The sequence below is a fragment of the Wasmannia auropunctata genome, unplaced genomic scaffold (genome assembly GCF_000956235.1).
Source record: "Wasmannia auropunctata unplaced genomic scaffold, wasmannia.A_1.0 LD336071.1, whole genome shotgun sequence".
NCBI lineage: Eukaryota > Metazoa > Arthropoda > Insecta > Hymenoptera > Formicidae > Wasmannia > Wasmannia auropunctata.
Genome location: NW_012026819.1, coordinates 1487035 through 1499595, shown reverse-complemented (window position 1 = coordinate 1499595; position 12561 = coordinate 1487035). Strand labels below are relative to the sequence as shown.

General features: G+C 41.4%; 1 protein-coding gene across 1 annotated transcript in view; it reads right to left on the bottom strand.

Annotated features, from left to right (window-relative positions):
- Positions 1 to 12561, bottom strand: part of LOC105449908 (RNA/RNP complex-1-interacting phosphatase) — a 40186-nt gene that overhangs the window by 23926 nt on the left and 3699 nt on the right. The gene's annotated exons all lie outside the window — the stretch shown is intronic.

The following is a 12561-nucleotide window of genomic DNA, read 5'->3' as shown; positions in this document are numbered from 1 at the left end:
GACGTCGGTGGTGAACACCGGTGGGGAAACTCTAAAGGCACGCTCCCGCCACGGGCACGATGACTCGATGATTGTAACACCGGCACTTCCCGATAGAGAAGACATCGATATCAAAGACAGATAGTCTACCGATTCTAACTCGCCGATATTCACATTGTCATGATGAACATTTTTGTAAGATTATTTTGAAGACTATGTAATTGCCAAAATTACATCGTCCTTAAATTTGTTCTATCCATTCTACTTATATTTTTTTAACAATATACGGAAAAAAGTGCACTTATTAATGTTATATTTTTCAGAATGCATGAAAATTCAGATAAATAATGCAATTTCCAGAAAATAATAATATGGAGCCTATACTCATATACGCACGTTTTAGATTAACAGGCGTAGAATACGGTGCAAGGTAAATTGAAACTTTCGTTAATCGGCTTGTAACGTCGCACCCGCTATGGGTGGGCTAATGGTAATTACGGGTTTAGACGTAGCTATCCGATTGGCTGGGCGGAGAGATCGTATCTACGGATGAGTACGGAATGAGTATCGGTCGCATTAATAATGGACTCGTGGTATGGCTTTCGTATCCGAACGTAATAATCTGACATTGACTAGGCGTGAGATATTTCCCTATCCTGTTTATAATACTGCTCCTGTTGCTCGTACATTTCATCTTGAAATGTAATTTCGTGGTTTCACAATCAACACAATTCGTGAAATGCGTACATTAGAGATGAGTGTTCACACGCATTATAAAGTATAAAAACGATTTTCTCTATGATATAAATGCACTTCTTGATGCATTAATAAATTAATCAAATGCAACTCGATAAACTCTTGTTTGTAATTTAACGTAATTTCTTATGATTTTTAATGTAATTAAAAAATAGTTTCCGTTTTTAATATCGCGAATAATGACGGTGCTGTAACTAACGATTCGATAATTATGTGCAGTCCGTATATGATGTAAGAGCATAAGATTAAAAATTCACAATGGACAATGCTACGGCGTAATCGTGACTGGCGAATGCCAGCGTGCGCCTCGCCTTTGACGAGTCGAGATTCGCGTATTTACGCTCCAAGTAAGGACAGAAGGCGCGAGGTAAATGCAAGGATTTACGAGCCTTCTCGGGAGAGGACATTCGCGGCACTCCTCGACGGAACGACCGGGTACGCAAACCACGACGAGCGAAGAAGAGCCGAAAGGAGAGAAAGAGGAATGAAAGGGGAAGCGAAGGAGAAGGATGGAGGATACAGGTAGCTTTTGGACCACCTGCGAAATTTACTAACCCCACTCGCACCGGGGGCAGTTTATTTTTCGCACGATATACTCCATTCCTCGCGGTTGACAGCCGAATCGCTCTCTCCGCTGATTCCACCATTCAATTTCACGATCCTTAGTCTAATATATGGGCCCGTCTAAATCAGGATTATCGGACCGCGCCCGCATTGTGAATCTTCCGTGACGGTTCGCACGAGTTCACGCAGCATCCGTCGCGCGTCGAAAAGTTTCCTGCTGTGCCTCCCAATTTTCACCTTAATCGCGTATATGCTTCGGAGAATCATTTGTTTTCATAATTACTTAAAATAACGTATATTGATTTCGGAATTAAATATTATTTCGTACATCTCTTCTGTACTCTATTATAATAGCTGAATTTTTTATCACAAAAAAAATATATTAAAAAATAATTTTATAATTTCTTATACGTATAATATATTAAAGAGAATTGAATAAAGAGAATAAAGTTTTACCCTAACGAAAACTTAGACAAAATAACTTTAGTTGATAAGAAGCGCGTGATGAAAGTCCAAAACAAAGCTTTGCACGTCGACAAATTTGATCGACCAAAAACACAACGAGAGATGTTAAATCATATATCGCTGTGTCAATAATATGTACATATGTTTTAGCAAAAGATCTGAACATGAATAAAAGTTACAGATTTATTAAAATAAAAAAAAATAAACATTTACCAAAAAACGTATCAAAATATTTTCACATTTTGATATATAATACAACTATAGGTATATCGTTATACAATGGAAAATTTGTGTAGGTCATAAAAATTCATAAAAATGAGTGTTGATCAAATACGCGGTACGAAGCCATCGAAAAACGTGATCTTCGCGCGCGACGTAGGCGTTAGCCAACGGTAGGTATCGGTGATATTTATTGGAAATATTTACGAGGGGTGAGCTTCCACGCCTTTGTACCGAGTGGGCCGTAATATTTCCAAGGTCCATGCCTGGTCGACGGCGTAATCTCGGCGAAACTGGCGTGAGAACTTTGGCGAACGACGAATAACCGCAAATTCAGGTGCGACATATCGACAATATGATCGAAGTTTTCAAAATTCGGAAATGGTATGTCGCAAATCGTTAAAAATAATAATATAATTATAATTATTAAAAATAATTATATGATTATCATTATTACACAGTTATGAACCGACATTTTTACCTATATTTTTTTCAAACTATAGAAAAATAAAAATATCTTGGTTTTTATATACTCAATTTTTAAAGACGTAATTATGAGAGAAATTAATCAATAAGAATAAAAATTATCTGGGGCAAGAACATCATAAATTATATTGAAAATGTAAAAAACGTTAATTTCGTAAAAATAATAAACTCGTAGCAACTGACTAATTCTCATATCTCTCCGAAAGACACAATACACGGTAAATTAGCCAAGCAAAATTGGTCTAATGCAAACTAGGACGGCACAGCAATTCAAAGGGTGATGCAAACAATGGCACATGCGAGCGAACAGAAGCACTCTCGTAATAGAAATAAGCGAAACGTCGTCAAATTCCACGTGTCACCAGGTTACTATATACTCCAATGAATTGTCCGTAAACTCCTATTTTCCTGAATGAGCGCAGTGTGCATAAAGAGCAAACTAGGCAGAACATTGCCATATCAAGTGTTGACCAAAAAAATAATTGTATTTATCGTCTCATTTAACACGTTCATTCAAAAATATCTTTCAAAATTAACTTCACAAACAAGTATTGTCCAAAACTTATTGCGTTAATTGTGGAAAATCATAGTAAAACGTTATTTCAAAATATAACAATCACTGAATAATTAAATAATTTTATGCAATCAAAAAAAGAATCCATTTCATCAAACTATTCAAAATCGATTTCTTAAATTTATATGTAGAGATTATAATCATTAATTTTATTAACTAACCTAAAAAAAGTTTCTTAAAAAAATATTATAATTTATAAATTATAAATCAGCGATTTATAATATTTATTTTGGTCTTTAAAACTTCGTATTATCAATTGTATACAGGAATAATTATCTAGAATATAAGAAAATACAAACACTGCACAGATTTACTGCGAACAAAGCCTACGAGAACGAGAGGGAGGAAAAAGCAAGCCGGCGACCTGCGAAAGGAACATTTTATACTGCCTGAGAGAGCGAGTGACATTTCTACGCGTTCATATAGAGCTATGCAAGGAAGCCATATAGACTGCTATATGACCATCTCGAACTGATATATGCGCGACGTTATTCGTATCCACTTACTTCCTCGTTTGGCAGAAGATTCGAAACGATCTGAAATGGGTCACCTATGCAGACAGAAGACGTGTACGACAACACGACGACGCATCGCATCACAGTTTGCTAATCATCATCAATGACTTCTTAGCAGTCACTAAAAGATGCGTCATCGATTGCATATAAACTCGAGAAACATTGAAACTTCTAAATGTAAAAAATAAAAAATGTAAGAAAGAAAAAACCTTTGTCATTACACGGATTTAAGTTTCGACGTAATTAAGTGTCAATTATATAATTATATAATTTCTAGTTCTAATCCCAAATTTATTCTTTTCCTTTATCTTTTAGATTACCCCGATAAACAATATAATTTATCTTAACATAAAATATTCCTTAACACGCAAGAAGTAATTTCAGTTGCATATAATCTTGGATAATAAATAGAACGTGAATCCATCAATCTCCGTTTCCCACGTGCGCAGAAAGGTAAACTAATTTAAAAGTAGAATGCCCTCGTGAGAATCTATGAAAATTGATTCTCTATCCACCTTCTCTAGTAATCACACCTCAGTTCGACATTCCGCGTCTACGATTCCACAATTTCCGAAAAGATCCAAAGCCAATCGATACACCGTCGTCGATTAGCGACCACTCCTCAGGGCCCCATTGTGCCCAGTGAATTGACCATTAGCGGCGTTCCAAGAGATATCATCGGTCATTATGCGGCGGTGAAATATATAAGGTATCTCAGATGTACGCGTCTTTCTGAGTTTTACGTAAAAAATTTACGGATAATAAATTTGAAACGGTATAATGAAATCGCGTGTTGAATCACGAGATCGACCAAATGATTTCGGCAGTGAGGTGCCAAAATTCTCCGAGATAAAACGACAAGCGACGAGAGAAATTAAATCGTTTGTATCAGCGATACATCAAGGTTTATTCCTTAATGTACGGATGCTGCAACCGCTCGGCAATTGATTGTAGACGTCGCATTACCGCGATACGACGGCGTAGTGACAGCGTCTCGCCATTCTGTGTGAATAACGAATTAGTACCGCTCCGACACGTGGCTTTATAGACTACCATCCGCGCGCCGCGTGTATCCTATCACCGGCTATCGTGAGACGCTCAGGCACAGCACGGCGAAAGCGGCGAACATGTTTCCCGACCATGTATAAATAATAGGGCCGCATCGGCAGTCGCTATAATTCAATTCACACCTGATAACCGCGGCCATAGAATTTCCATATTACAGGCCGTAATAAAATTAAAAATATTTTCAGGGCGGTCCGCGCGCGCGCCCCGGGGGGTCCGCCTCTCCTTATTCAGCCCAACAGACGGAGAATTGCGATCCTTCGACGTTCGCCGACATCACCGAATTTGTTCCCCGAATTTGTTTCTCGTTGTCGCCGGTGGTCCGTCGTCGGCTGTGACATACGAGGGAATGCATGCAAAACGATACCGCGAGACCGAAATATTTATAGGCCAGATCGGAGCGATGCTAGGACGCTAGACAAGTAATTACAATGAATCTTGCGTGGATGAATGATAATCTATTTGCGAGACGTTTGGCAAGAAGTTAATATTTGCCTTTTATCGTCATGTTTTATTGTGAGCGACGCGTAGACAAACATAGACTTATGGTGCCATTAAATCTTAACAGACAATAATCAAATATATATAATCTAGCTTTCTTCCTTCTTCCTTTAATTTATTAGACTTCACTTTGACAGTTGAAAATACATGATGTGAGCACTGAGTTCTTATTACATGTACATAACTTTAGAGAATTTAGTTATGAATTTTTTATGTTGCTTCAAATTATTTTTGGATTATAAATTATTAAATCCGATCATAAATTATTCATAGAATCATTAGAAAATAAAATGCTAATTTAAAAATAACGAGACAAATTAAATAAACCGCAAGATTAATAAAATCAACATAAGCCATTTTCCATGGGAACAGTGTTGCAATATCGACACAATGTACACGGTCTCCCTTTGTAGCAATCGCGATGTCGTCGACCATGCATTAAGGGATATTACGGGTGGATATCGCAGAAGGACGTTATAACGCTCTCGTGTGAGTAACGCCGAATGGAGCCTTAGTAGACTCTCTAAAGCTACGGTTGCGTGCCATCATTTTGCGGCGTCGGGCTTCCGGTATTCACGGCGCAGTTACAGCAAACGGCCGAAATGACTTATACCGGCATTGGCATTTCCTAGTCAGGATCGAACGCCACTTTTATTACGGAATTCTTACGGACGGAGCATACTGCAAGATCGTAACAATGCCCCCGCGGAGCCGCATTAAGTCGCCAATGATCGCCGTTATTTCCGAAACAAGAAAGATCCCGGCAGCCCTTTGTCTCTATCGACACAGAACGGTGTTTCTCTCCTCCCCTTTTTTCCTCCTCTTTTTTTTCTATACCCCGGGTCATGCCCCCGAAGAACGGACGCTCGTCGGCGTGCCGGAGATTTCCAACGAATTGATTGTTTTAGCTACGGGGGTGAGAATACATTATACATTTAACGAAAGACCGGCGCGACCGAAGACAAGATTAACGACCCGCAGGTATTTATAGCCGTGACTTGTCGGGATCGTTTAAAAACAAATGTTTGTTTCTTGCCTCGGCGCGACCCCGCCTCGTCAGTTTCTCGAGAAGGAAAGGAAAGGTAAGATTTCCCGAAGACTTTAAGGTCCGCAGCTGCTGCTGATGGCGCCATCGGTGCCCGGTTACCCTCCCCAAAGTACACCCATTCGCAGTTGACTGACTTTGCATCTTCCTCTTCTTCTCCTTCATTCACCATGCCTCATCCGCCGATGCTTTTCGCCAAATCGCGCGGTCGCCCCATGAAATTCGTTCGTGCGCAACGGAAACGGATCGCGACCAATGGATAAACCGCGGATCGCCAGCTAAACAAATAATTCCTCCGATATTGCTCTATAACGCGCGTAACCAATCGCGCGGTCTCCCCCTCTTCTCCCTCCACCCTCCCGATAGATTCGACGCACCGGTTACGCAAAGATTTATATGACATAAGCACCGCCTGCCGCCGTGCTGTGCCTTTTTCTCGAGAACGTTGGAACTAATCGACGGTGCAACAGAACCGGTGGGAGGCGGCCGCGGGTCCAATAAATTCGGAAATTTCTTCACGTGTCAGCCTCGCGTCCGGTGACGCTCTCGTAAACGGACGGGCGATCTCACAGAAGGGAGGATCAGGCCTCCGGCCACCAGGATAGAGCGAAGGAGCCACAGAAATGGGGGAGCAGAAAGGGCCAGCGATAGAAGACCGGGAAAGTCTCGACGACGACGCGGGGAAGGGTGACGATCGCGGGGGTAGGACACAGAAACGGTGGGCGCCGGCTCATACGCGCGCCATTCACAGGAAATTTATGTACCAGAAGCATAAAGCCAGCGCGCCGTGTCTCTCGGGCCGAAGCAGCCGTGGCATCCAAACCACCGGCGAATCCACAATCGTTCGTTTCTTTCATCCCCTCAATCTCTCTTTTTTCATCTTGCTCCCCCCCCCTCTTTCTCTTTCTCTCTCACTCGCTCGGTCGCTCGCTCTGTTTTGTTCGATCCCTCTCTTTTCTTCAACTTGCGCGACACAATCCAAGCAGATACTGCACTTCGTCACGTATAATGATGCTGGATATGGAATGGGAGAAATCGAGCGAAGAAAGGATGTAGAGGGCAAGATCGGAACGGCACGAGGAGGGGGGCACTAGTTGAGAAATAAAGGAAAAGTAATACTATTGCCTCCTCAACGATTCCCATCGCTCTGTGAGAACGTCCCGCGGAACATTTGCGGTCCATTATTTCCCCCGTACTTATATCAAGAGGGTCGCCCGATGCATATACCGAAGAAATGGCCTCCTACATCTTTACTATAATTTCTAAAAAAAAAACTGCGATCGCCTTCAATCCGCTCGTTTGCACTTTACATAAGTTGGCGTAATGCAAAATGTTATTTAACATTTGAAAAGAAAATAGTTATCATCGTTTGATTCGATATATAAAGCATTCTAAAAATTGTATCTCAGAGTGTCGGATTTTAATATAAATATAAAAAAACTTTATCATATTAATCACAAATTATCATTAATTCTCAATTTTACTTCTACAATATTTGTCGTACATTAAATAAATATTTTCATATTTCTCTCAAATCAAACTTTCAAATAAAAAACAGAATAATATGAAAAGAAGTAAAATATGACAGATGTATAAAACGACAATTCTGTTTTACACAAGATAATATTTTAATGTGTAAATATTGTAGAAGTAAAATTGAGAATTAATTATAATTCATGATTAACATAATAAAGTTTTTTTACATTCACATTAAAGAAAGTTTAAATTATCCATATTTTTAGTAAGTACATCGGGAATTACGAGTATTATTGAATTTATTTTATTTACGTCAAAATAATCTTAAGACGCTAATACAAAAATATGTCAGGTTATATTAAAAGCTCTACAAGCCGTTGAACTGCACTATAGATACAGATGTTCTAACCGCGGTTGAGTATATCTTCCAGATTCTTCACGACTACGCGTCTTGCTGTGCACGTACGTGTATAAGTAGTTAGTAGGCAGTACCACCGCGTAACGAAGCCTCGCGAAATGAGAGGAACGGCGAAACACGATCGGCTAAGAAGATAATGGCTGGCTACTGCGAGATCTTTACTCCGCGGGCTTCCCGGAAAAGAAGGACCCCCCGAGATGGACACTCGCCATCTTATCTAGCGGAGATAAACCGTGGCCCAGCTACCATATCTGATGAGACGCGATAGATGGGACGGCGTGACAAAAGTGTCCTGCACATTGAGTTTACCCGCGGACATCCCCTTCAATGCGCACGCACCTGTAAGAACTTTCACTCGCACCTACCGTGACCAAAATTTTACTATTAATCAGTTAACTTGTAGCTTCTATTAGTGTGCAGACAATATACATGTACCGTTTTTAATTTATGTAGATCCACGCCTAAACTGTATTTTGTGTTAGATAAAATTCAGACATTAAAATACACAATTACAGAACGCAAAGTGAGGAAGATTAATATCTATATACGAGTACATCGTCATCGCGCAAATTTCGCATATTGCATCGTTTTCTATTTTAAAATCGGACCGCCAAGTGTGACAATGTTAGATCGCGAGACAACGGTGTCGATAACAAATAAAATAACCGGCAGCGTCCAATTTAGTAAATGTTCAACACTTTCGCGACGCTCGGGCGTAGATAAAAACTAGTTTCATCAACAAATGACATGTTTATATGCTTTCTTCGGTGTCGATCGGCGGAACTTCGAAAGCAAAGTCGTTCTGGCGCAGTGGGTCTCGGCGTGACGCACGACGACCCCTTTTAGAGGCGCCAGGCTGGTAGAGGAAGAGCAGGAACAAGGAGGGCGACGACGAAGGAGAGAAGAACAAACGTAAGAAGAAGAGAAGGATGATGACGAAGAAGAAGAAGAAGAAGAAGCAGAAGAGAAGAAAAGAAGGAAGGCGTTCCGACGAAACGGAGCGCGCGGTGTCGGATCTAGATAAGATCTTCGAAACGGGGATCAGTAATATTTTACAAAGTCATCGAAGTTGCTCGCTAACTTCGGCATAAATTACAATCGCCGTCTCTCTTTCTCCCGACCGCCTTTCCTTCTTCCTCCCGCCCCGCGCGCGCCGCTCATCCCTTTCGTGAAATGCTGCACGGCTATGGGAAGATGAGGAGGCGCCCGCGGATCCACCTCTCTTCGGCGAGTGTTAAACAAACACTTACCATTGCTAATAACATAGAACGCGCGTTCGCCTCGCGGTGAGCCAATAAATCCGCTTATCTAACGATCATGCACGGTTGAATGTCGATGGGAAATGTAATAGTGACGCGAGGACGTGTCCCGAATTAATTACCGTAATCTTCCGGCACGAGAGATTCGTGAAGAGGATCATTAAACGACGTTAATCTTAAACCAACACCTCTTCGACGAATCAATCTATGTCCAGATACTGTTTAATTGAATTTACTGTTTAATCTTGCTGTACAATCTTTTATCAAGCTACAAAAAGCAATCTGTAAAATCGAGTTATATGCATTTGCTGCAATTCAGGAAGTTATTTCATATTATGTAAACTTAAATTTCCATTTGATTAGTATTCAGCACCTAATATATAATTACCGATACAGGAATACTAAAACACTGCATGAAATCATCAAGTGTATTGAATGTTAGACAAAAATTTTACGATAATGACATATTGAGTATTATATATGTGTCATGTCAATATAAAACAATCACAAAGGTTTCATAAATTCGCAATAAAATTTGCACGAAACCATAAGAATGTCCGACTGCGCGCACAAAATCAGCTGTGTTTACCCACGAGATTAGCGTCTGCAACAAGGCACAATGCCGCCGTTTATTATCTCCGACAGTGAACAAACCGATTGCTGTCATCGTGGGTCGTTATTTAATATTTTGTCGTAAAAAAAATGGAGACGAGAGGGTCAGTCACAGAAGGACGCGAGGCCCCGGTCCATGACACGAATACGTCGCACAAGCGATGAAGTTCGCGAGGATCTCGTTCATAAATCATACGTGAAAAAATGCTCGCGGCTAATCCTACATGGTACGCTAGCAAAAACGACATGCATGGCAGTCGTGAATAATGATTGCCGCATGTCGGGCAACAAATCGATACGATATCCTCGTGAGATGTAATGCGAAGCGTTACGTTACGAAAATCACATCAGGAGCGACGACTCCGAGCGCGGCGATGCTGCCTCTCGTCATCGCTCGCGCGGCCGGCACTTTTCCCGGTGCAGGTAAAAGCTGTGAGAAATGAAAGGGTCGTCTGGAAAAAAGGTATCCTACATTCCTAGGTTATCATAATGGAATTAATCAGACGAGTCGACGAGATATTTCGGTACGATCAAGACCATACTGTGAAATTCTAACGAACAAGCGTCGAGAAAAAATCTCATTAAACTTCAAGAGTTAAAAAATAATAGAATTTCTGTATAAAATAGAGACGTATATATCTCTAAAGAATGTTGTGTATTTTCTCTTCCTCGATAACTATCTTAATATCGAAAGTAAAATCGAAGTTGAACTTCGTGTTGCAATACATATATCAACAATTACATTAATTAATGCCACATTCTGTGAAAACTCTGTAAATAATTTCGACGCCACAATGTATTCGAGGCTTTGATTTAAATTGCAGATATGAGAAAATAAATTGCACCGCGTGAATCGAAACGCGCTAGCCTGCAGTACACCGTTGGGAGGATGCATTCCTCCGGGAAATGTTAGGCAAATTTAAAACAAAATGCTCAATCCCTCCATTCATCTTATCCCCGAAGACACGGCCGCTTATACGACGGGGGCGAGTAGCCCTCGTGTGTAACTGAGAAGTTCATGCGATAACGATCACAATGTTCAGGATTTTCGAGGGTTGAAATACAGATATCACCCACGAAGAGACGCTATCTATTCTCGAGCGAGGCCCACCCTAGCTCCTCGACACGAATTAATATTCTACCACCGTGCAGAAATCGCCCACATTGCTGTGACAGTTCAGAAAAAAAAAAAGAAAATATAGTCGGTCGAAATGTGCGGTCCCTGCTATCGCTCAAAAGGAAAACAGTAAGAGAAAAACTCGATAGCTATCTATTTATCTTGTATTCCGATTATCTAATGAAAACATATACACATTTACACATCATTATCAAAGAGCAGATGTCGCTTGTCATTAAAAAATAATCAAGAACCAATCATATTTGATTTTTCCATTCTAAGTTTACTTTCATCTTCAGTTGTATAACTATTATATAAAAGTAATAGAAGGAGATGCGGAAGCAATATTTATATAACGTATCAAGTTTCGTGGGCTTGAAGAGTGTGTGGGATCTATTTGTAAAAGTGTTTCTCCTCTCATTTCCATAATTCATCGTAGAAGAGGCAACTCTGCACGGAGATGCGTCCACCGAGTGCACATGACTAACGCCATCTTAAATCCGTCGGATCAGCACCGTTCCCCAATCAGACTAGAACGAGAGAAAGACAGAGGAGGGCCTGTACGGTGAGGAGCGTCGGCGAAGAGCGTATCACGTTTCGTGTGAGCCGATATTTGTTACAAGTTCTTATATAGATGATGAAGAAGCGTTCGCCGTGCGCGAGCCGGGGCAGCCCGAAGAATGGGTGCTGGCACTGGGCCCTTTGAGGGCCCTATTAACGAGTGACCCCCCGCGGCCGCCGCCGCCGCCGCCGCGCCGCAGCGGACCCAATCAGCCCCGAGTCCAATTCGGGGCCCGGGCTTCGACTTGTTTTATGTAATGCCCGCGACGCCAGAATCAATTAGCCCTGGCACCCTCCTATTTTGCGTATGCATGCGCAACGTTATATGCATATAGCAGGCGAGATCCCGGCGAGCCGAAACTTATTTGCAACTGTCCTGCGTGCGCGCGCGCACGGGAACGGCCCGCTCGGTGGACGGAAAAAACCGGTTCCGGGGCCGCGGAGTTAGGCGGAAATTAAATAGCTCGGGACAAAACGGAGGATCCGAGAGCGTTGCTGCTCACCACCGACCGTGTGGCGAATTAGGATCGCTAATTTTGCCGCTCAGATCCCGCGGATTTTTGACACGACCGGCCTGCGCGATAGATCCGGCGGACGTGTTACGGCTGAATAAAGGATGGCGCCAAGTCCCTCGAATCCTTAGACGAGCTATTAAAGTTTACGTCAACGGACTAACAATGAAATTCGCGCGCGCGCGCGCGATCAATTTTGAAGATATGAAAGTATTATAAAAAAAAAGTATTCTTTTTATTAATTATATATAAACATATTATATCGTCGTGCAATAAATATTGCAGTAAATATGGCATCATTGTCGAGGAAATAAAATGAATAAGAGCCGCAATCTTCCAAAAGAAATCATCGGAAATTATCATTGTCATCCACCAGCTATTGCCATCACAGGGGTGCAGTACGTCAATGTTACACGGAGAGAAATTTTTTTTAATTT